The sequence below is a fragment of the Haemaphysalis longicornis genome, unplaced genomic scaffold (genome assembly GCF_048455015.1).
Source record: "Haemaphysalis longicornis isolate Haplotype H1 unplaced genomic scaffold, Haemaphysalis longicornis Haplotype H1 scaffold_8, whole genome shotgun sequence".
NCBI lineage: Eukaryota > Metazoa > Arthropoda > Arachnida > Ixodida > Ixodidae > Haemaphysalis > Haemaphysalis longicornis.
Window position 1 is genome coordinate 49,765,366 of NW_027526445.1, and position 23,250 is coordinate 49,788,615.

At 48.6% G+C, this 23,250-nt stretch overlaps 1 long non-coding RNA gene and 2 other non-coding genes across 3 annotated transcripts; all 3 read left to right on the top strand.

Moving 5' to 3' along the window:
- The first annotated feature begins 4,848 nt into the window (after window positions 1-4,848).
- On the top strand, window positions 4,849-22,817 carry LOC144148290 (uncharacterized). Its single transcript, XR_013318006.1, has 6 exons — window positions 4,849-5,115; window positions 14,706-14,749; window positions 17,342-17,377; window positions 21,101-21,151; window positions 22,705-22,747; window positions 22,804-22,817. It is a non-coding gene; the product is annotated as an uncharacterized LOC144148290 (long non-coding RNA).
- Trnat-ugu (transfer RNA threonine (anticodon UGU)) lies at window positions 20,247-20,318 on the top strand. The gene has a single exon. It is a non-coding gene; the product is annotated as a tRNA-Thr (tRNA).
- Window positions 20,728-20,799, top strand: Trnat-ugu (transfer RNA threonine (anticodon UGU)). The gene has a single exon. It is a non-coding gene; the product is annotated as a tRNA-Thr (tRNA).
- Window positions 22,818-23,250: the final 433 nt, after the last annotated feature.

The window sequence follows — 23,250 nt, forward strand, 5'->3', positions numbered from 1 at the left end:
TTCGCGAAAGAGAGATCTCACACACACACACAACTACAAAGAAAGAAAGATGCATTTATTCACAGACACCTATTTGTGTTGTCGTTGTACTTGATTGCTAGAGCGGATCTCAGCTTTGAAATTTCGTGTCAGTACTCCTTTAAGCGGGTGCATTAGCCCTTCTCACGCCCGATTCCTGGCCAATCCCCCACGTGGGTATGTGCCATGTCAGCGGCCAGGCAGCGCGCGCCCATCTCCCCCCGTTGCCAAGGAAGACGAGGAGATTCCTGGCCAATCCCCCACGTGGGTATGCTATGCGGACATCGCCGGTGGACGCAGGTTCAGGGTCGCTTAAGAAGTGCATCGCACTTAAAAGAGCGTGGTCATTGAAGTGACGTTGCAGTCGTCCAGCGAGCGGCTGGATGGTCAGCTGCTTGGGACCATCCTGCGCGCAATCTTGACACGCGCGCGGGGCAGAAAATGGGGGAAGTGTTCGGAGCAAAGCTCGACTGGTTCTGCAGCTGCGTGGCTGGCCAGATGAAGAAGCCCCCGTCGGCTGGAGCGTCACAGGCGCGTCATGGCTGTTTACGCGATCCCCCGGCAGGTGCAGCGTGGTCTGCGGCGGAGCTTTTTTAAACTCTTCTGACTGATTAAAGAGGCGTTTCACGGGGCTGCCACTCGTGTCCCAGCTGATTTGGAGGTACTTACTACACATCAAAACTAAATTTGGTCGAGGTGAAATTTGAGTGCAGTTGGTCGCTCGCTGCGTCATGTCGTGGCTCACAGCGACCGCGTCCCTGCTAGACGCCATGGATATTTCACCGCGTCTTCAGAAACCGGTACGAACCAACTCCGCCGTCAATTCTGGAGCACCGGAGGGCATCCCGTTTCCGAAGCTGGCGCTTCCTCCTAAAGCTTCGAATCCGCCGTGTTTTGGAGGCGCCGTCAGTCGAGGCTCGCAGCACAGGAAACTGGAAAAGCAGGCAGCCCTCTACAAATAGTTCTGCTAGGGGCCTCTTATAGCCACTAGATTAGGTTTAACTGTAGCTTATTTAGTGGCTCTAGGGCCTCTTACAGAAACGTCGTTAATCTTTTTCTCGTTTGAACAACAATTTCAAGACGAAAAGATAAGACCCGATTTTTCCTTCTTGATTCTTGAAGACAAAGCTGTACTGTCTGCCGCTGATTTTGACTCGCCAACCCCCTTGGTATCCCTGCCAGGGGTTTGATAGTTATATGTGGTATCGGTAATTATCACTGCGTATTCGCAGGAGCGGATTATCCATAGTTCAAAGGGTTCAAATTAACCGGGATCCCAGGCCTTAGGGGCCCTCCCCGAGGGCTGAAAAAAATGGTAGACATTGTGATTTGGTTCGACAAAGTTTGAGCTTCCCGCTGATTTCCCCTGATTGAAACAGAGATTATATAAATGAAATTATGTGGGATTGTTCATTCGAGAGCGTTATTAAAAACATTTTCGTGAAAGTTCGGTATTGATCTCGTTTTCTATAGGCGCCACTTTTTCTAAAATATTTAGCTCACCGCAAGATGAAAACATTTGAATAAAATTGTTTAAATTTAAATTGTTTGTTGTGCTCAGTCGGCATATACTACAATATACATATAATATCACTGTTTTTATGGGAACGCTGTCTTAAGAAAGCTTAAATTGCTGTTGCTGGATGAAATCACAAAAATAGCAAGACGATTGGTAGCGTATTTACTATGTGGATGTACGAGAAGTTTCTGAAAAAAGCCCACCTGTCTACTATGGCAGCTTTCACACGCAGGCAACCAAAGCGTGCGCTGCCGAATTAGTGAAGCAGATAGACGAAGAAATTTTTCACGGATGCACTTCCTGATTTTTGAGGGACGATGTTGTCTATTGAAATAGGGTAAAGTGCGCTAAAGGTTAAGAAAAATGGAAGAAACACATACGACTTTAGACTGCACTTCTAAGTGTCTTATGCATTTCTTCCTTTCGTCTTAACTTCTCACCGGTTTACCATTCTTTCAGTACGAATAAACTAGCCCGTCCAGTCTAAATGCTGCTTATGTCTCTTCGCCTCCCGTCAATGCTGAGTGGGCGGGAGTCCACATAATGTCTACCAATTTCGCTCATCGACAGGCTCGAGACCTCGCTCACCGAGCCGCTGAGACCGGGGCTGTTTCCGCCCCTGTATTCACCTGCCAAGAAATCACCCAATACCACCGAACCACGAGACAGACCTTTCCCAGTCCACATTCCGCACTCCGCTCCAACAACCAGACTTGCAAAACTGGGCATCCACAACACCGTAGACGAGATAATCGATGCCCATCGCACGACACAGATAACAGGCTGGCGCAGACCACGACGGGAAGGTACATACTGCAGCGGATCCAAATAGAACCGCCTAACACCGACTCCGCTGCGGCCAGGATACCAAGACACATACGGGCCCTAATCAAGGTCAAACCCATCCCACGAAACATGCACCCGACCTTCCACGCGGGAAGAAGAGAGGCACGCGCGCATTACCACTCGCAGCACTATCCACCAGACAAACACACCGTGTATGTGGATGCGGCACGGTACCCCGACAGAGCAGCCTTCGCAATCGCAGGCATTGCCTCCGCCACAGAACCGCAAGCAGCAATCAAAGCCTCCGTCTGTACGGCAAACCCCACCACTGCAGAAGAAACAGCCCTGGCTCTCGCCATAACCAAGACGCCAACACCGACCGTCGTGCTATCGGATTCACAGCAGGCGCTTCGCAACTATGAGAAGGGCAACATCTCAGCCTCGGCACTAAAAATTCTTCTAAAAAAACCTCCTGACCAGCCCGTGATGTTGCTGTGGACCCCGGCTCACACTGGCGTGGGAACCAACGAGGTGACTAATCAGCAGGCCCGAGCATTAATACCCCGGGCGAGCACTCCTCTTGGTCTTACGCGTGGAGCAGTCGACGTCACTGGGTACGCCTTCACCACATACCGAGACATCACACAACACTACCGCCTCACCCGCAGAACACTACCCCACCCAACGCCGAACTTACGATAGAGGAAGCACAGATGTGGCGCACTCTACAAACCCACTCCTTCCCCCATCGCACGCAATTACAGCACTCCCACCCACACCTCTTCCTCTCCGCAGAGTGTCCGAGATGCCGCAACCTCGACACGCTGTACCACTCCTTATGCGAGTGCCCCGCGGACCCCTACCCCCCCTTCCCCACCCCCACCCACTGGGAGCAGGCCTTGGGTAGCTCTTGCCTCGTGGATCAACGGACCCTGACGCAACGGGAACTACAGGTCGCTTCGGCCATTTGGGCTGAGGCCACCCACCCAACCTGAACCCGGTGTCTCACCAATAAAGTGTTTTCTCTCTCTCTCCCAGTCCTCACACATCTTTGACAAAAGTCAAGAAATCACGCTCAGACAAATTCAATGAGGCACTTTTCCCCAACCCCATCTGTATGCATTTACTCTTTTCTACACAGTACTCTGATAAGTGTAAATTCTGCCAGGAACCAGGAACTCTGACACACATATTATTCTGCTGCACAAAAAACTCACACCTTCCGCCCCTGAACCCGTCCTCTTCCCTTGAGCAGTGGGAGATACTGCTGTCCAGCTGTCGACCTGAGGATCAGCCCCTGCTTGTGACCAGGGCTACGGCAGCCTGGACAGCACATGGGCTCCTGGACTGAGGAACCAGGGTGAGTGAGTGCTTTTATTGATACAGAAAGCGGAAAAGAAGTGGACTGGGGATATCTTGAACTTGTTTGGAGTTCGCCAGCATGCAATCCAGTCCGGGGGAAGGGGAGAAGGGGAATGAAAGGAGATAGGTGAGAACAAATGGGGACAGAGAAAGAGGGAGAGAGATAAAGAAAGAGATAAGGAGTGCGTAAGGCTGGCCGGCAGGCATTGGGAGCCGTTGTATGAGGTTCGTCTGTTCGAGGAAGGCCAGGAGAAGTCTGAATGCTTCCCGGCGGATGGAGTTTGGGCCCGTCGGGAAAAGCAGGTTCATCAGGGTGTGGCTGGGCAGCCCGAGACGCTGGAGTGCGGCCCGAAGCTCTGCTCGAGGAGTGACTGAGGAACCACTCTCACATTGTTGCGTAATACAGTTCTCTCTCTCTCTCTCTCTCTCTCTCTCTCTCTCTCTCTCTCTCTCTCTCTCTCTCTCTCTCTCTCTCTCTCTCTCTCTCTCTGTATCTCTCTTCGTCTCCCGGTATAGTTCAATTGCGATGACAATATCTACACATGCTCTGTAAGAAAGCAGACACCCAGGCGATGTTCATAAACACTCCGGATATTCTTTGAGTAAATGCGACAGGTGTTCATTGGAGCGAATTCTAAAAATCGTGAAGCCTCAAGAATGACGAGAGGGTAAGGAGGGAGGAGGAGTCATGGGTGCCCTCGTCTTTTTTAATCGGGCCCTCAGCACTGTTAATCCGGACCTGTGTTCGCTGTCACGGGTTCCTTTATCTTTGCATTTAGTATTTAGTTTTGCTTATCGCGGTTCTTCCTCGTCTCCCTTCCTTCGGTATATTTTCGCAGCTCGCGGAATAAACCACAAGGTGCTAGTCAGCGCCGTGTGTTGGTCTTTCTTTGTACCGTTTATTGGTGCTGCTTTGATTTCCGTTTATTACGGAAACTCGGAAAGCATTCGCTAAACACTTAGCCATACTTAATATTTCGAAATCGAAACGTTAGGACAATACACACGCTCTTTTTTGAGTACACGTTCTCACAAAGCGTGAATGAGAGAACGTTTATGTGTAAACAGACTTTACAACAAGTAGCTGGTTACGTTTATAATGCCCCGAAGTTTAATAAAAGATACATATTTCGCAGTAGGCTTTTCATTGCCGACCTAAAGATACACATATTAGGCCTGAAACGTTCACACTTTCGTATTTTTAAGATATTGTGCTTTCCGGCCAGATGAAGACAATAGTTGAGGTACTGGCGAGGATATAAGCCCCGTTGTTCGCAGCGCGCATGATCCGGGATACGTTTTTTTCTGAAAAATATTAATTACAGTCCCGTGCCACGCCATCTTAATAAGGCCAGAGATCTCGGGTTCGTCGGTAGCAATGCTTTCCTCAGCAATGAAAAAGTTTGTCAGGTTTCTGCTGTTGCTGTCAAGTGAGTATTCAGAGATCGCACACTTTGCTTTTGTTACTAAGTCACGCGTGTGCTAATTTTATACATGTTGATTGTTCTCCGAGTGTGATATAAAATGAATACGAGCATTAATGCGCATTGTTGAATGCGTTGGGGCTTGAACTTCGAAAACGTGGCTAACTTTCGACAGGTTGGCGTACTGTGTTGTCGTGTCACTTGGCATGTCCTTGTATATTAGTTTTCGAAGTGATATGAAGGGTGAGGTAGCATTACCGGAAGGAGTTAGGTTTAGTCGCTTTTATTTCCAGAGCGCCTCGGGTGATTCGGTGGTCAATGATAAAGTCACTACCGGGATGCGCATATTTCAACCATATCTAGGATTTTTTAAAAATCTACAGTTATCAAACCCAGCTTGAAACTTTCATATTTGAGGGACATTTATTTCAAATAGGAGTTGCACTGTCACTAAGATGGCCGAAAACGGTCATAACTACTCGTCAACAGTCGTTTACAGTTATCACCTCAAACTCAGGGGTTTAAAACACAACGTTTGAAAAGTGCTATTGTAGTGGCTGACTGAACAATTTGGTCGAGACTATGCTAGCTAGTGTATACAAAAATCGGCATTTTATGCAGTCGAAAACACGCAAAAAAAGTAATGGAAGATTGCACTTCCGCGCAAGACTTGAATGGCGATGCTATAGCTGTTGTAGGTGGTCATTGATGGACACGAAGTTTTAGTATCGTTGTGGTGTCGTGGTTGACGTCGGCGGCGCGGCATTTCAATGACCTGATGTTGAGCAAAACCAGAGTGAGCTCGTCGTTTTGGTCGACGTTTTCGTACGCCCCTCTGCAAGCGTGACTTATCATCTCTAGCGGATGCTTTTTTGCACGCCGAGCCTCTCGAAGCGCGGCCTCTTCCTCGGCCGTGCGAATTATTCGTGGCCGGGCCATGTGGAGTCAGTGATCACCTACAGCAGCTTCGGTATTCAAGTCACGGCCCTTCTAAGGTGCAGAGCGCATGCGCACGACGACACGAGGACGAACGAATGAGGGCGTACGCTATGTCGTGCTTTTCTCGTTTCGAGCAAGTGCTGCCACGATACGGCGAACGGTGGAGCTTTTTTGTGGCCGATGTTAGCCTTGGCTTGACGAACGTGCGCTCGAGGCACGCGGCTAACGCCCGAGTGGTGGTGGCAGAAACTTTATTCATTCAAAGTTGTATGGAAAGAGGCGCCGGTTGGGAGCACCGGCACACTACAGTCCCCTAATCAACGGCCAGGAGCCCGTGGGCCCTAGCAGCGAGTTCGGCCAGCTGGATTACACACCCTTGCACTTGTGGGTCGGAGCTGGTCGGAGCTGAGCAGCGTAGCCCAACGCCATCTAGAATTTCCTCTAGGTGGCGTTGCGTAGCCTCCCACTGCTCTAGTGTGGTAAGGGGCAGGGATAGAGTAAGATGGAGGGGGGGGGGGGGGGGTTGGAGGGGCACTCGCCCATTATGAGGGGGAGGGAAGCGAAAGGTGCGCCGCACCATGTGCACGTGTGGCCGTATCGCGTGGGGAAATGGAAGTGGCACAAAGCGGGATGCGGGAAGGTGTTCGTCTGCAGTCGACGCCACTGAACAGACTGCCTGCGTTTTAAAGTGGGAACGGGGCCGGGGAAGTGAGTCTAAGGCGGTATTTGCTGCGTAATGTCCCGATGCGTAGCTAGGCGACCCCTCCCTCCCGCCCGAAGTGGAGAGGCAGCATCCGAGGCATCCCGGCAGCAGAAATCTCGGGCTACCTCGTTAGCCAGCTTGTTACCCGGAAGGGATGAATGGGGTGGTGTCCATATCAGCCGTGGGCAATGTGCGGGCGGATTCGTTGCTGACTGCAGTATGCGTGCGGTGACGGGGGATACACGACCAGTCGCAAAGTTCCGAAGAGCAGTCTGCGAGTAGGAGATTATTGCGGTGGCCGGGGTAGCTGTAAGGGCAAGGGCAATGGCGACTTCTTCACCAACTTCAGGGTGAGGCGCGGAGACGGAGCACGAAGCAACAGTCTCTCCTCGGGAGTTGACCACTACGGCGACGCAGGCTTCACGGTCGGGATATTCCGCTGCGTCGGCTTACAGGGTAGTGGGGCTAGTGGGGTGCGAAGCATGGGCCTCGTGTAAGGCCTTGGCCCGGGCAAGGTGGCGTTTTGGATGGAAGGCAGGGTTCACGTTCCGTGGAATGGGGGCCACCCTCTGTAACGTGATCGGAGAGAGTCACGTGACCTTATCTCCGTTCTGCGTAGCAAAGGAGATGCCCAGTTTGCTTAGATGGAGCGACCCGTCGGGGTAGAGGCCAGACGGTGGAGTTGGCCAACAAACACCACTCCTCGAAGGTATTGTATGTCCCGGTGTTAAGAAGCTTGTCAGTAGAGGTGTGACGGCGGGGGAGACCCATGGCCAGTTTGACCGCCTTGCGGATGATCCATTGGAGGCGTCCAATTTCAGTCTGGGTAAACTTCAGAAAGGGGGTGGTGTATGGAATGAGACTGGTAATGAATGCGTGCACCAAGCGAAGGAGGTTGGCTTCTCTGAGGCCGTGGTTGCGGTTGGCTATGCGGGCGATAAGTCTGCCAATCTGGTCGGCTGTGTTTTCGAGGGTTCGGATAATTTCGGTGTTAGGCCCATTTTCTTGAATTGGGAGTCCGAGAACGAGTTTTTGTGTGTGTGTGGGAGGGAGGGGGTGATATTGGCCAATCTCCCTAAGTGGGTATGCTTAGCTTTACGAACGTGCGCTCGAGGGACGCGTGCACGAGCGCTCGACGTTTTCTTGGTATTTTTAATTGCGAACACCATACACAAACGATTTGCTCAACAGCTTCGCTGTTAAGAATTTCTAGTTGCCATACTTCAAAATATTTTATTCTGGCCCCGAATATACTGAAAATCGAAAGACCAGGACTATCAGACGGTGCTAAAAACTTGGTGGTCCAGTGAATGTCGCTGGTTTTAAACTATTCGCCACGCGACGAGAGGCAACAGTGAGGAACCTCTACAGTCACCGAGGAGAGCGAAACGGGGAAACGAAACGGGGAAACGTGAAACCGAAACAGGGAAACGAAACGGGGAAGCGGAACGGGGATAAGAAATGGGGAATCGGGGAAACGTGAAATCAAAACAGGGAAATGAAACGTGAAATCGAAACGGGGAAGTGAAACGGGGAAACGTGAAATCGAAACAGAGAAACGAAACGGGGAAATGGCGAAAAGTGAAATCGAAAGAGGGAAACGAAACGGGGAAACGTAAAATCGAAACGGGGAAACGAAACGGGGAAACGTAAAATCGAAACGGGGAAACGAAACGGGGAAACGAAGCGGAGAAACCTGCAACCCCAGTTGTTCACTAAGAAGCAGTACGTGTATACCTACAGCACGTTTTAAAGGCTTCTTGACCTTCCTTACAGCCTTTCAACTACATTGCTGGTGAAGCAAAAGGTGGCAGTTTTGGTTTGAACATCGTTGCGAAACGGGGAGAGTGGTCTCATTGGGCCGGTATTTTCTGCTTTGCCCTGTTTTTCGCTGTACCAGTGTTAATTGTGCGTTAGCCCCGAGAGTGCGTTGAGCCCCCTGTTGCAAATTTGCCCTGCGATTTCTGGCGGCGACAGCTGTTTTACTGTTTGTTCATTTTACGACCAAAGCTTTTCCTCACCTACCTAAACTCAAAACTTTTGACCTGCTCGTCTGTCCGTCACCTAAATTAGCGAATGACGAATCAATGCACTTGTGTCCCACAGTGTTCCTCGTCACGCGTAAATAATTAGCGCAGTCAAACATGACGAATGCCAGCCATTGCTTTAGTGGTAATGACCCACGCCAACGGCACCAGTGGGTCATGTGGCCCCGTTGAAGAGGAAAGAGCTGGGGGAGAAAATGAGGAGAAAGAGGAGGGAGAGAGAAAGTGGAAGGGTGAACGAGAGTGTACTGGGACGAAGAAGAGGATGAAATGCGCGATAAAGGGGGGAGATAGAGGTTGGAGAGGAGGGTGAAAAAGCGTGTAACAGCTAAGCAAGAGGGACGGGAGCAGTGGAAGGATATGACCGAGTAGCAGGGGAGAAGTATGATTGGAGTGGGTGGATATAAAGGGAAGACTAGGAGTGACACGAATGAGAATAGCCAATGGTCAGAGGAGCTAGAGGAGGCGAAGATGGGGAGGATATGTGGATGGGAAGAAATGGGCGAGCAGGGAGGAAGGGAGAAGGCAAGGGGACATGAGGAAGGGGGAAGGCGAATTAGAGGAGGGGAGGGGAGAAGGAGAGGATAAGAGCAGAGCTGGGAGGCGAGATGGAAGGACAAGGCTGTGAAGGAAAGTGGAGGGAATAAGAAGAAGGAAGGGGGCATATTGGGAGGAGTAAATGGAGTATTGCTAGAAGGTTGTCGAAAGGAGGCCAGAAGACGGGCACGGAGGCGGTGTTGTGAGTAGGGACAGGCGGAAAGCAGAGAAGCGCAAGGGGGAACGAGAGTGTGAAACGGGGTGCAAAAAAAACAAAACAAAAAGGCGGAGAGCGGAAGGTATGGAAGCGGGAATTGTAGAATTATTAGATGGGGAAGGGCCGAATAAACGCAATCATCTTTCAACTTTCAAGGTCGTTCGTAATTCGCAGCGGAGCATGCAGAATACGGGGACATTTTTTCACTACCCGTCTGCAGCATAATCCCACGGCTAGCTTTTCAGTCCTGTTTTTGTCAGCGTCTGCCGACACAGCACACGTCCCCGCTCAAGCACAAGCTTACGCTGTCTGATAATTTCAACGTCGCTACTACTGGAAACCGACCCCCCCCCCCCTTCCCCCGCCTGCAGTGCAATGGTGGCAAGCATAGAGCGGCAATGCCTACCAACTTGGATTCTCCGGGACCCTTACTGGGGTGCATCCTCTATTTGCCTCCAATGGCATAGTTTCCTGTAGCGTCACTAAATAAAAGCTTATTTAGTGGCGCTAGCCTGCACAATGTAACCGCTGCTAAACTCCAACGGCCTCCTCCCTCTCCTTCAGCTGCTGCCCAACCTGTGTGTGAAGGGTATTTGCTTCAGACCCCTGCCCGGCGTGAACCTGCCCCATGGTGTGGGATGTCTCCTCCCGCGTATGCTAGCTGGCAAGAGGTCCGCACTACCCCTGATTCTCCCAGTGACTCAGGTGTCGGTCTATCACGCGTGCACGGCATGTGTTTGTTGGCTTGTCTGTGTAAAGCATTAAAGGAGCCATGAAGAGAAAATACAACCTCGTTTTATTTGAAAGAACTAGGATTCAGTATCTCACTCAGCTCCATTACAGCCACAAAAGATGTTTTTTTAACGAAGAAAAAAAGCAAGAAGTATTTGAAAACTTTCAAATTTTGCGCCACAGTGACGTGTTATGAGCAAGAATGACGTCATACGGGCCAACAATAAAACATAATTTTCAGTGCGTTAACTGCACATTAGCATTCAAGTGATGCGGTCAAATGGAACCAGAGGCCCCATTACAGACGTCCAGTCATGTGTCGTCGCGACAGGTCAGTTAGGCGGCCGCTAATCGCACAAACAAGGTTCCGTGACGTCATAGAAAAGTTGCGGGAAATTGGCTAGGGGGTCGCGACCGCTTCACACGTTTTCTTCAATATCTCCGTTATTTGTTCGAAGATTGCGATGATATTGGTATCATTGTTATCGGGACTAAGCAGTCTTTCTAATAAACCCAACTTGTATTTTGTCTTCATGGCTCCTTTAAGGCGACTTAAACGTGCGAGCCTTCGCCGACTTCTTGGACTCGGGTCATGTGCAGAAGTTTTTGTAGAGTATGAGCTGTATTCGGTATTTTCTCCTTGTTTTAGCAGTCTGACTACTTTCCCCTTAAAAAGGCGAGATTGGGGTTATAACGTGTGTCCTCATGCCAACATTGCATGTGTCGTTAGGATAGTAACCCTTCTTCCTTTGCCTGGTTGTCATGGTTTCACTTGGTTTACCTTTCATTTAGGTGTAATTATTACACTATTCGTCCAAAGTGTGCCTTTGTCTACGGTTGTGGTCCCTGTTCTGGCGTTTTACGAGCCGAAGGGCTCGCCGGGCGATATCTGCGGGGTGGTACAGACGCCGGCCGCTTACCGACGGCGGTTCAAAGCCTCCAGCTCCCGAGCAACGCTCACAGAAGACACCCCGAACTCGCTCGTACCAATTGCCAAGCTCGCTTCCACGCGGCGCGTCACCGGGTGAGGCGGCTACCTAGCTGCAGAGAGCGCATGCGCCAAACTGGCAGCGGCGGCGGAAGCGGCGAACGCGGGCTCGTCCCGGCGAGTCACGTAATGCGTTGCCAAGGGTACGACGCAGCTGCGGTCAAATGAAGGTCAAATTTACCGCTACGGCGAAACCGCTCGACCAGGTTAGTATAGCTTTGCTTTTAAAGTGAAAGTGTCTAATCACTCGTTAGTTACGAAGGAAAGGGGGTGCGGTGAGGAGGATACCAAGAAAGAGTAACGGCGCTTGCAATCACAAAATGTGCGCGTTGACAGCGCCCTCTCCGCGCAGAAAGCAAGCAATCGCTCGACAAACTTCGGCTTCAATCCGCACTTTGCGTGCTCACTCCGGTAACGGCGAACAGCGTCTTTACAGACTTATAGCAGAGCGGAGGACCAGTCCCGCAGCAGTATCCGGTACGTCTGCGCATGCGGACAACCAGTTTTCTGACTGCGCACGCGCAGTAGCACCGTTCGCCTACCATACCGGAACCGGTTCTCCGCTCTACTATACCTGTCTATGAGATGGTTATAGCAGAGCAGAGAAGCGGTCCCGGTATGGTAAACGGTACACGTGCGCATACGCACAACCAGTCTTTTCACCTCTGCGCACGTGCAGTAGTGCCGGTCGCCTATCGGGTACCGTAGCGGGACTGGTTCTCCATTCTGCTATAAAAGCTATAGCAGAGCAGAGAACCGGTCCCGGTTCTCCGTTCTGTTTTCCGGAACCGGTTCCTGGTACAACTTCGCCTGCTTACAACCAGTTTTTCTGCCTCTGCGCACGCGCAGTACCACCGGTAATCTACCGGGTACCGTAGCTGGACCGGTTTTCTGCTCTGCTATAACTCTCTAACTTTAATGACCGTGATTGCAAGAGCAAACTGCGTATGCGCGAGAAGTTACCGTGCACGGCAACTTACCAGAACGGGTGTTACCGTCGCGACCGAGCTTGCTGAGCAGACGAAGTGTACCCTCGCGTCTCGATTACAGTTTTGATACTATTTCGTTCCTCGAGTTACTTAGCAAGGCAGCGTTGTCAGCAAATCTGAGGTTACTGAGGTATTCTCCATTAACCCTTATGGCCACCTGTTCCAATCCAATGTTTTTAATAATTGTAAACATGCTGGGAATAACATTGGGGAGATTGTGTCTCCTTTTCTGACGCCCTCCCTTATAAATATTTTACTGCTCTTCTTGCAAATTGGGGTGACGCAAATCATGATTACCGCACCGGACAAGCTAGAGTAGTATCGTGGGCCTGAAAATGAATGCGCAGAAAACTAAAGTATAATGCTCAAAAGCCTCGGGAGAGCACAGCGGTTTGAAATAGGTGGCGAGGCAGTGGAAGTTGTAAGCGAATATATCTACTTAGGCGAAGTTGTGACCCCGGATCCCAACCATGAGGCAGAGATATATAGAAGGATAAGAATGGGGGGGGGGGGGGGGGGAGTGCATGCGGCAGGCATTCTCAGGTAATGAATGGCAGCCCACCATTGTCGCTGAAGAAGGAAGTGTATGACAGCTGCATCTTACCGGTACTCACCTACGGGGAAGAAACGGCTCACTAGGAGGGTTCAACTTAAATTGAGGACAACTCAGTGAGCAATGGAGCGGAAGATGATAGGTGTAACATTAAGGGACAAGAAGAGAGCGGAGTGGGTCAGGGAACAAACGCGTGTTAAGGACATATTAGTAGTAATTAAGAAGGAATGGGTCTGGTCAGGACATGTAATGCGGAGGCAAAATAACCGTTGGTCATTAAGGGTAACAGAGTGGATCGCTAGAGAAGGCAAGCGTAACAGGAGGCGGGAGAAAGTTGGATGGGCAGATGAGATCAAGAAGTTTGCGGGGATAAATTGGTCGCAGTTAGCACATGACCGGGGTAATTGGCGATTAATGGGAGAGGCCTTTACCCTGCAGTGGGCGCAGACGGGCTGATGGTGATGATGATACTGACTATTTCGTTAGATGATACCCGCTTCGGGGCAGCCGGTAAGCCGGAATACGCAAACCGCAAACGGTGTGCTAAAACGCGTCCTACCATTTTCAGCGATGAACGAAAACTCCGGCTACCGGCAGCCCGGTAAACTTTAACGTAAGCATGGTAACGATATGCTAGAACTCCCTATTCTGGTGCCTGTGGTGCAGTTGTAGATGCAGTAGTTGCTGCTTCGGGCAAGGCACGATCTGCCTTAGTGGCTTCCCGCCTCCGGCACGCCCATTCTTTTAGACACACACATAGAAACAATTCCGTCATTTCTAACAACACGTTACAGCTCCGCTGGTTGTCTTTCTTTAGAGAGTAGAAGGGCCAATGGTTTTTTTTCTTTTTTGTACACGGGAGAGTTCTGTTCGATATTTTTGGTGCGGGTTACCCCCCGAAAACGCATGCGCGCGATGCACACATGGTCTAGAGGTGAATAGCTTCACGGCTAATAGTTAAGCGACATTTCTTATGAGGAAGAAAGCCATGGGGTGCTTGCCGCAGCAGTGCACTTGGTCGCCTATGACCATGAAAAAAAACCGCGACCGCATCAGTCGTGCATTGGGATCACTGGTATAGAATTTTGAGGAGTCTTTTTCATGTTATGACATGACCCTCGACGTGTTGTGGGAATGCCTTTTTGTAACACGAAAGTGTTTTATTCCCGGATACACGAAGATTTCGCTGACGTCATATCCGCCACGGAAGTGACGCCTGTACAACCAAGCAAGCGGGTTGTAAAGGGTGCAACCCTGCACACAGGGTCCTCTTGCGGGGAAGCAACCTTTAGAACCGAAGAGTACGTTATGCTTAGAGTTGTTTGTTTTCGGGTTTTATATTTGAACACGAAAGTGTTTTCTGCCGCGACACCCCACGATTTCACTGACGTCATATCCGTCACGAAGATGACACCAGTACACATTTGCCGAAACGACCCGCCAGCAGGACGTCGCTCGCCAAGCACACCCACAAGAAAGCCGCTAACCCACAAATCAGGCTCAGCTGCAGATTTCGCTGCACATTTCACTTTCGTGTTTGACTGATTCCTATGACAGAGGAATCAAAAACAGTTTTATTTTGTTCTAATTTGCGACGTATCCCCATCTTACTCAACACTCTGATTCTGCGCCGCGAATAAATTAGTCACTGGCTTTCAAGCAATACTTTATGTTTTAACCAGTATGAAGACCCGGTGTGTTGCTGTTGCGCATCCTCCAGAGGAGCACAGATTTTCTCCTTGAAAATGAATGAATTAATTTGCCGAGGAAAAACTTGCAAGCTGTAGCCCACTTTACCATTAAGTAATTCTTTAATATCACCATTACTTCCGCGACATTATAGTGTTGAAATATTTGAAGACATTTATTGACACCTCTTTGTTCATTTTTCAGCTGTCGCAGTTTTTAGTGGCCAAACGACAGTTAGGGCGAGGAACGTAAGTATGAAAATTTTTATGTTTTGTTACCAAAATTTTAAGTGTTTTATGCTCCAAGAAAGAGAAAAGTGAATGGAGACTTTTCTGCGGTTATGCAGCCGAGGTATGTAGATGAAGCAATTATTTTGAAGCTATGCAGATGAAGCGATTATTTATGTCAGGATGTAGCACAACTGAATTCTTGAAAAACAGCTTTTAAACGAGTAGAAACGCTATAAAATACATCAAGTTCATTATTATAAAGAAACGATGTTTTACTAAATGTGTTATCGCTGATTGTTCGGTTTAAAGCACCGAAGTTACACCAGGGCTACAAGATGCACCGTATAGGGGAGGGCTCCGGATTAATCTTGACCACCTGGGGATCTTTAACGTGAGTCGAAATCTCGACACATAGGCGTTTTTGCTTTTAGCATCCGTCAGAAAAGCGGCCACCACGGCCGGGAATCGAACCCGCGTCCTTGGGCTCACCAGCACGACGTCTTATGGTATTAATGTTAATATGGTATTACTATTAACTGAATTTCCCAGTATACGTCAATCGATTGTAACTATCCGCAGTTGATAAAAAAACTGAATCCTGACTTTTTAGCTCTCCGAAAACTACCAGAAATGACTGCAATACGACCTGCTACTTAGCCAGTCGTCAATTTACGGTAGATTAAATGATATTAAGAGCTGGTTGCTTCTATAAATCTAAGCACAAATGACTCGAATGTACACACGAAAACTTCAAAAATAGCGGGATACAGGACGATGAACATTTTAAAGACGATAGTTTTTTTTTATTGAGCCACCTAAGCCCGAAAAAATTTGGTCTGTCTGCATGTCTACCTGTCTCTGTCTGCCTCTCTCGATTCAGCCTCCCGCCCGGCCAACAGAATGGGGAATTTTTAAACGAGATGTTTATATAGAGACAAAGCCTTGTCAAATGTATACATTTGAGGCGGTATTCTCGTGTTTTGTCCGTTTTGTGTCCGTTCGAAAGTGTCCGTTTTGAGCCAACCCTGATAGGCTAAAAGCGAACACCCGGATGTGACAGCGGGGCTACTGCGTTGAGTCGCGGCTTCTCGGAGCGGACGATTTGGAGCAGACAATTTTTACGTCGCCTTGTTGTTAGTTCACTGGTGGTATAATAAACGCATAAAAGATAGTTTAAAATAGGTTTAGTCGTTTAAAATTTGTTCACAAGGACAGATGCGCAAAACTCAACCCAAAGCCCGACTACAACTGGAAGTACGCCACAATAAAACGGACACAAAACGGACGTTTTCAAAACGGACAAACACGAGAATATCGCCCCTGGTGTCACGCTTCTCACTGTCAACATTGCTAGGCAAAAAGAAAACGTGCTGAATATTTGAGGCAAGAGGTCGATACACAATTCGTACTAGGCAGAGTTATTCTAACTGATAACAGATGTGCGCTTTACATTTGCAAAAGAAAATACAAAAATACGCGTTGACAACAGTGTTTCGACCCAAAAATACAAAAAGTGCTCGCGCCCGAGATTATACCCCGCGGCATCACTCCAAGTCCAGCAGTAACGAAAGGTTCCGATAGCTATCGCGTGAGCAGTGGAACGCGGGAAAATTGAATTGACTTGAGCGTACCTCCACCGTGTTTATCGCGGGACGAACGAAACGGCAGGGGAAGAGCGGCAGAGGGGGGTGGGAAAGAGAAGAGAGCCAGTCACGTGACAGGGGTGGCAGAAGACTACCGTCTTTCTACGACATTTGCAGCGAAGCGAGCACATATACGCTGCCATTTTTAAAGACGATAGCCTTTATTGGACTACTTAAACGTAGAAATTTCGGTCTGTCTGTATGTGTACATGTCTCGATTGAGCCACCCGGCCAAAGCGAAACAGAAGCTGCGCAATAGCATTACATACCCACAGCCGAATGTAAACGTTCAATTCCGGTCTAAAAGAGCAAGACATTACGCAAATATAAGGCAGAAAACCAATACCTGCGTGATATTTGCAGCGTTCCTTTGTAAAGAGTTAACGGATGCTTGGTTTTTGCGACAGCAAATGAAATACTGCATCAACTGCAGAAAACCGTCGCCTGCTGTTTTCCGCGCTACTATAGCTTCTGGCGGCGTTTAAGAAATCAAACGGCAACAGCAACGAAAGGTTTCACTAGATAGGTTGCACGTTCCGCTTGCAACGTTCGTGGAGTTAAGCAACGTGGTTTTATCAACGTTGTAGTAGGGTGCCTTGATTCACGCCCGCCTCCGCCGTACGGCAGCGCTGGCATCGAGGCACCCAACTTGAAGCAGGGAAACGCGGCAAATTTAAATTGGCTTGAGCAAACCTCTAGCTAGTTATCTTGGAAGGAACGAGACGGGAGAGGAACAGCATGGGAGGTGAGCGGGAAAGAGAAGGGGCGCCAGTCGACTATCGTCTTTCGTCGACATTTGCAACGAAAGGAGCAGATACGCGGCCATTTTTTCAGATTCACTCATAAATTGCTAAAAGTACCTCGGGATGCTTTCACATATAGGCGAGCTACACGATATTACACTAATTACCAGCCCAACTCAGAGGGCCCGTTTAACGCTGTCTTTTTGCTGACTCTTTCATTCCAGCTACCAGACGAAGGCGTTTACGGAACTATAACACCTGTAAGTATTGCCTAATGTGGTTTAAATGTCGCGACGAGGTGTTTAAACGGGGTTTGCGTAATATTTCTACTTTTAAAACAGAAGTAGCTTCTGAAGGGTAGGTAAATGTTTTACTCGACTGAACTGGAATCATGAAGTCTGAAACTTACGACCGCCGTCGTATCGCTGGGGAGTGCAGAACTCTGTACTACTGCCGGATTAAGGGAAGGGGGGAGGGGTTGTGATGCAGCCCCGGCCCTCCCAATTTTGGGTGCCGCGCTCGGGAATTTGCAAAAAAAAAAAAAAAAAAAACCACTGAGCTTGCTCGCTGCCTACGTTGGAACAGAAAACATATGGCGGGGCCTCAGCCTCAACTTCATACGGAAGGTGATTAGCAATTGGCAGGTAGGGACGAGCGGGCAGTTGTTGCATCTTTACCGTTGGCAGTCTTCGCGTTAATTTCAGCATTTTGTTGCCTACAGACTATATGGGTACAGTCTTTTCTGTACATGAACTTATCCTTACGTCGACGCTTCAGATAGGCATGCGAGTAGTTGACTAATTTCTAAAGAACGTTCTGGACTGTTTAAACCCATGGGGCATTAATCATTCCCAACTTGAGCACAACTTTACGAGCTTGAAAATTTGCGCACACCATTCTCGGCCAGAACTTTCAGTGCCTGGCGTTTCTAGACGAACTTCATTGCGATCATGACCTGCTCAAGCAAGCTAGCGGGTTAGTAGAAGCGTAAATAGGGGCTCTCTCGAATCTAGTTTTTCCGCTGAACTGGTCCAGTTCTTTCACCACCTGCAGATGGTAAATTTTTGTTTTTGTAACATTGCAAGAATTGAAAGTATGAGGAATTTCGATGCGGCAAGTGAGCAGCAGAGTTTCCTCGTATACTCCTGCGGTTAAATAGCGACGACATGCCAAGGTTCACTTTCATAAACAACTGGTGTTCGAAAATGACAGCATTTCACTGCACAGGGTATGCGTCACACAGAAGGAGCCCGAAACCGCGCGATGAATCCTTCATGCTTGCCTCGAAATGTTTTTGTTTGTTTTGAAATATCCTTGCAGTAACCAGTAAGGGAAAAAAATGGCTCCAATCCACGCTGCGAAGGTGGTTGGAAAGCAAAGCTTTAAACGACAACCAAGACAATTGCCCAAGCAACGTCACTTGACTTCACTCCCGTGGCTCTACCAAGAGTGAAACCAGAGATTCTGCCAGCCGTTACCTGGAATTCGCGGGGGCGGCGTCCCGAACGCAACAGCGTCCCGAACGCGGCAGCGTCGGCCACGGCCAGGCTAGAGCGGCGGACGCCGCCGCTGTAGCCCTGCCGTGCGTCAGCAGAAAGAAAACGGAGAGGAACGTCTTTCGAGAACTGAGACAGCAGAACCTAGCCATCCTGATGTGCTAGCTCGGGGCTACTACATGCACCACCGCGCGACACAGGCGCAGATACCGAAACAATTCGGCATGTGAGCTTAGGGACTCCCATTTATGCCGATTAAAACTAGTTTGCTTACTAAGTTCGAGAATTGCGAGAAAGCTGAGGGAACTTTTATAATTGCTATTTATCTGATCCAGTTGCTCCTTTCGCATTTTGTACCACCTCTTAGAACACAACCGAATTGGTATTCACCAATTTACTAAACGGAGTCCCATTCGTGACAAGCAGTGCGCAAAAGGTAGCGTTTCTCTAGCGGCTACATGTATGTCTGTATTAGGTCTCTACATTTTGTTTTCCCGCCCTGCAGACCAATCCTTCACGTATCTTTGCCATACGACCACTTAATTCCATCGTGCCTTTGTTGCCCTGGAGGTGCTATCGAACAATTTAATCAAGCCGTGCGAAGAAACCGCGCAATGGACACGATGCTGCGACAAAACAGGCCAAAAACAACCGTCGCTGAAACAGACAACAAAGCTGTACCACCGACGCACCCGCACGTGTGAGCTGGGTAATAGTGCCCATTCCCTGCGCCATCTACGCTCTGTTCCGTGAATGAAAACCGCCCTCCCCCTCTCCAGCCACGTTGGAAATTCCTTGTCACGCCCGCCACGAAGGAACCGCGGGCTGGTAGAGCTAAAAAGTTTTGCTTTAAAACACAGTCTTGAGACTAGCTCTGTTATCGTAGCATAAACAGCTCATTAAACTTGGCGAATCACGATTGTTCGTTGTTCTATCCTAGGTGTCGTTCTAAACAGCAGGGTGATAGGCAGGTGGGACTGTATTTATGGTAGATTCAAATGATAGAAAGGGCAGGTTGCTTCTGTAAAGCTAAGATCAAACAGCTCGGGCGCATATGGGAACACCCTAAAAAGCGCGCGATACGAGACGGGGATTTTTTTTCTTATCAAATGATGATTATATTTCCTGATATATATATATATATATATATATATATATATATATATTGTCTACCGACACGCCGGTAGCCGGTTGAGGCTGTTTAATTGCACGAGCGAAGCCGATGGATAACACAGGTCTGAGCGTTGCGATCACCAAGCGCGTTTCTGGTGCATGCACGTCCTGGGGTTCATCGTCTTCCCTGACACCTCTTTGGAGCATATCCCCGTGTGTGGATTGGGCATAATCCTGTATGGGCTATGCTGGTGAGGCACATACCCCGATGTCTCGATGGCATGTTGCGTCTATTGCATTTGTTCATTACCTTCGTATATATATGTATATATATATATATATATATATATATATATATATATATATATATATATATATATATATATATATATATATATATATATAGAAAAGAAGGTCCCCTTCTCCCCGTGTAGTCAGAGTGGCGCTGGCTACCACCCTCAAGTGTCAGATACACTTCTAGTAAATATAAATAGCCCAGAAAGTGAAGGAGAACACAGTCGCCCAGATAGCCGAATTGGTAAGGCATTCGACATGTAATCGAAAGGCGTGGGTTCGGTCCCCACTCTGGGCGCGTGTTTTTCTTTCTTTCTTCTCTATATTTAAAAAAAAAATGTTCACTTCATTAACCGTAGTAAAAAAGAAAAGAGCCTAACCACACCCCTATGCCTCCTTTGGCGTCGTAGGCTGCTGACCTATCTTTCTGTACTTCCTCAACGAGCCCCTCATTTCCTTACTATATTATTCTGCGAAAGCCTAGCGAGGGTCTCGGTTCTGGCAGCCTTGATGCCTAGGTAGCATAAGAGGGCTTCCCGCCAGTTACCCGCTCATGACAGGCTGTAGACGTTGGAGTCACGCCCCGGGGGTTGAAAAGAAGGTCCCCTTCTCCCCGTGTAGTCAGAGTGGCGCTGGCTACCACCCTCAAGTGTCAGATACAGTTGTAGTAAATATAAATAGCCCAGAAAGTGAAGGAGAACACAGTCGCCCAGATAGCCGAATTGGTAAGGCATTCGACATGTAATCGAAAGGCGTGGGTTCGGTCCCCACTCTGGGCGCGTGTTTTTCTTTCTTTCTTCTGTATATTTAAAAAAAAAAATGTTCACTTCATTAACCGTAGTAAAAAAGAAAAGAGCCTAACCACACCCCTATGCCTCCTTTGGCGTCGTAGGCTGCTGACCTGTCTTTATATATATATATATATATATATATATATATATATATATATATATATATATATATATATATATTTATACTTTTACCCTTAGATGAGCTACAATCTATCTAAGTAATTACGAATAAAAATACAAGTACCTGTTTAATGTTTTTTTTTTTTTTTTGCTGACTCTTTCATTCAAGGCAGGAGCAGAAGACGAAAGCCAATACGGGAGCATCGTACTCCCTCGTAGTGTAAGTAACGCGAATTGTGGTTCAAAATGTCGCGACAGAGTGTTTAGATGGGGATTGCGTAATATGGCTGCTTTTACAGCTGGACGATTTTCCGAAGGGTTGGTGAATTTTTAAAATGAGCTGAAGCGGAATAATGAAGCCGCGAAAACGCGGCCGCCATTGCACCGCATGCATGTATGTTACTGATGGGCTTTCCGCTGAGTCCCTATGTCGGCCGGGAAATAACGCCGAACTTTTTAAAGGCAGTACGTGGTACCAATGTGAGACTATGTTGGCATGTCTGTCTGTCTGTCTGTCTGCCTGTCTGTCTGTCTGTCTGTCTGTCTGTCTGTCTGTCTGTCTGTCTGTCTGTCTGTCTGTCTGTCTGTCTGTTGAATCAGGAATTATTGTTATTCCTGCGCCTCTTCACTAGTAAACGTTACTGAGCCCTGGAAGTCGGTTGGTAAATTACTGGCCAAAGAAGAAGAGCGTAGAGGAAGGAGGCCAAGAGGTACAGAGAATGACGTGGATGAAGACGGTAGAGGAGATTGAAAGGATAAAAGGAGGGCGACAAGGACAAAAACAAATTTTTTCTTCATCATTCCATGAATAGGAAATAGGGAAAACGAAGCAAATAGGGAAAAACGCACACTGGGGGCCTGGGGAAGCTGGAATGTTTCCGCCGCCGAAAAGCCGTGCTAGAGGATAGAAGATACAAAGCCGAGATGGCTCTTCTTTTTAGGATGATGTGCGAATGAAGCACTTTCTGACGAATTTTGAGCGGGAAAAAGATAGACGCGCTAAGCTATGGCAGTGAAGCTTCGTGCAGAATTTCCTGGCATCTGCATAACGAGTTGGCATATCAATAGCCGCTACTCGCGGTGGAGTTGATTTGGGAGCGTTAGCGCGGTAAAAAAAAAAAAAAAAAAAACGCACCCAGATAATCAAGTGCGCCCAATGACCCTTGCTGTAGCATATGTTTGTAAGCATGTGTCGGTGCACATAACAGTAAGCAGCCGCGCGGTTAATCCCTCACGCCCGCATCCGAATATTTGTTTTATTTTTGAGATTGCGTCGCCCTAGCGGTAAAAGGGAAACGCAGCGTTGAAATCACTAGCGTTTTGCTAGAGGAAGCACGTAGTTTATTTGCCAGGCCGTGGATATTATTTGCCGTACCCTATTTATTATTCTAAACAACACTGTCATACGGATGGGTTGGGACTGTATTATAGGCCTATACGATGAGAGCTGGGGCTGGTTATTTTAGTAGGCGCCAGCCCGAAGCAGGCAGCGGCACAGAGCGGATTTGGATGCCTGAGCAGAAACTTGGAAAGACACTTGATACCAGACTGAAAGCTTTCTAGTTTCGCGCACAATCTGCTAGACCCAACGAATGAGCCTTTCGGGAACCACCCCGTCTGGTGCCAGCGTGCACCACCGATTTCGTTTGGGCTCAGTAAAAGTTGATTCCTCTTCCTCTTCTCGCGCTTAGAAGAGTTACGAGAGATCGTGCTAATCAAATTCAGAAAATTCCACGGCTTGTTTAATGTTTTCTTTTTGCTTCTTCATTGCAGTCTACAGGCGCCGACAATGTTGTCGTAGATGAAGAATCACGCGGTAATGTAAGTAACGCTCAATGTGGCTAAATGCCGTGACTGGCTGTGACTATGCAGAGTGGTCTCTCTGACAGGGGCGACAGGCACTCCCCAAAAGGCAATCCCACACACTGCAAGTAACAGTGGCGTATGCAAGTGGGAGCCGAGCAGGCTGGAGATCCCTGCGAAGTTTTGAAGTTCGCAGGGGGGGGGGGGGGGGGGGGAGGTTAAGAAAAAGGGCACTGAACTTCCCTATTGTACGAAAGAGAACTGTTAATTTACTTTTAATGCGTAACATTCTCTGCACAGTATTCCCCAACCGACTATATCCCTCAACTGAGTACCACGCCCCCGCCCCCCCCACCTCCTCTCCCCCCCCCCCCTTCCCCAAAAAATCATAATCGCCGGAGTTAACGCAATAATTCGCTACAGTGGTTGTTCAGAAAGGGGCTGCGGCATCGTCAAGCTGTCTACGACAGCTTTTTCCCGCGGTTCTTATTTCTGCATTTGTATTCATGGAACAGA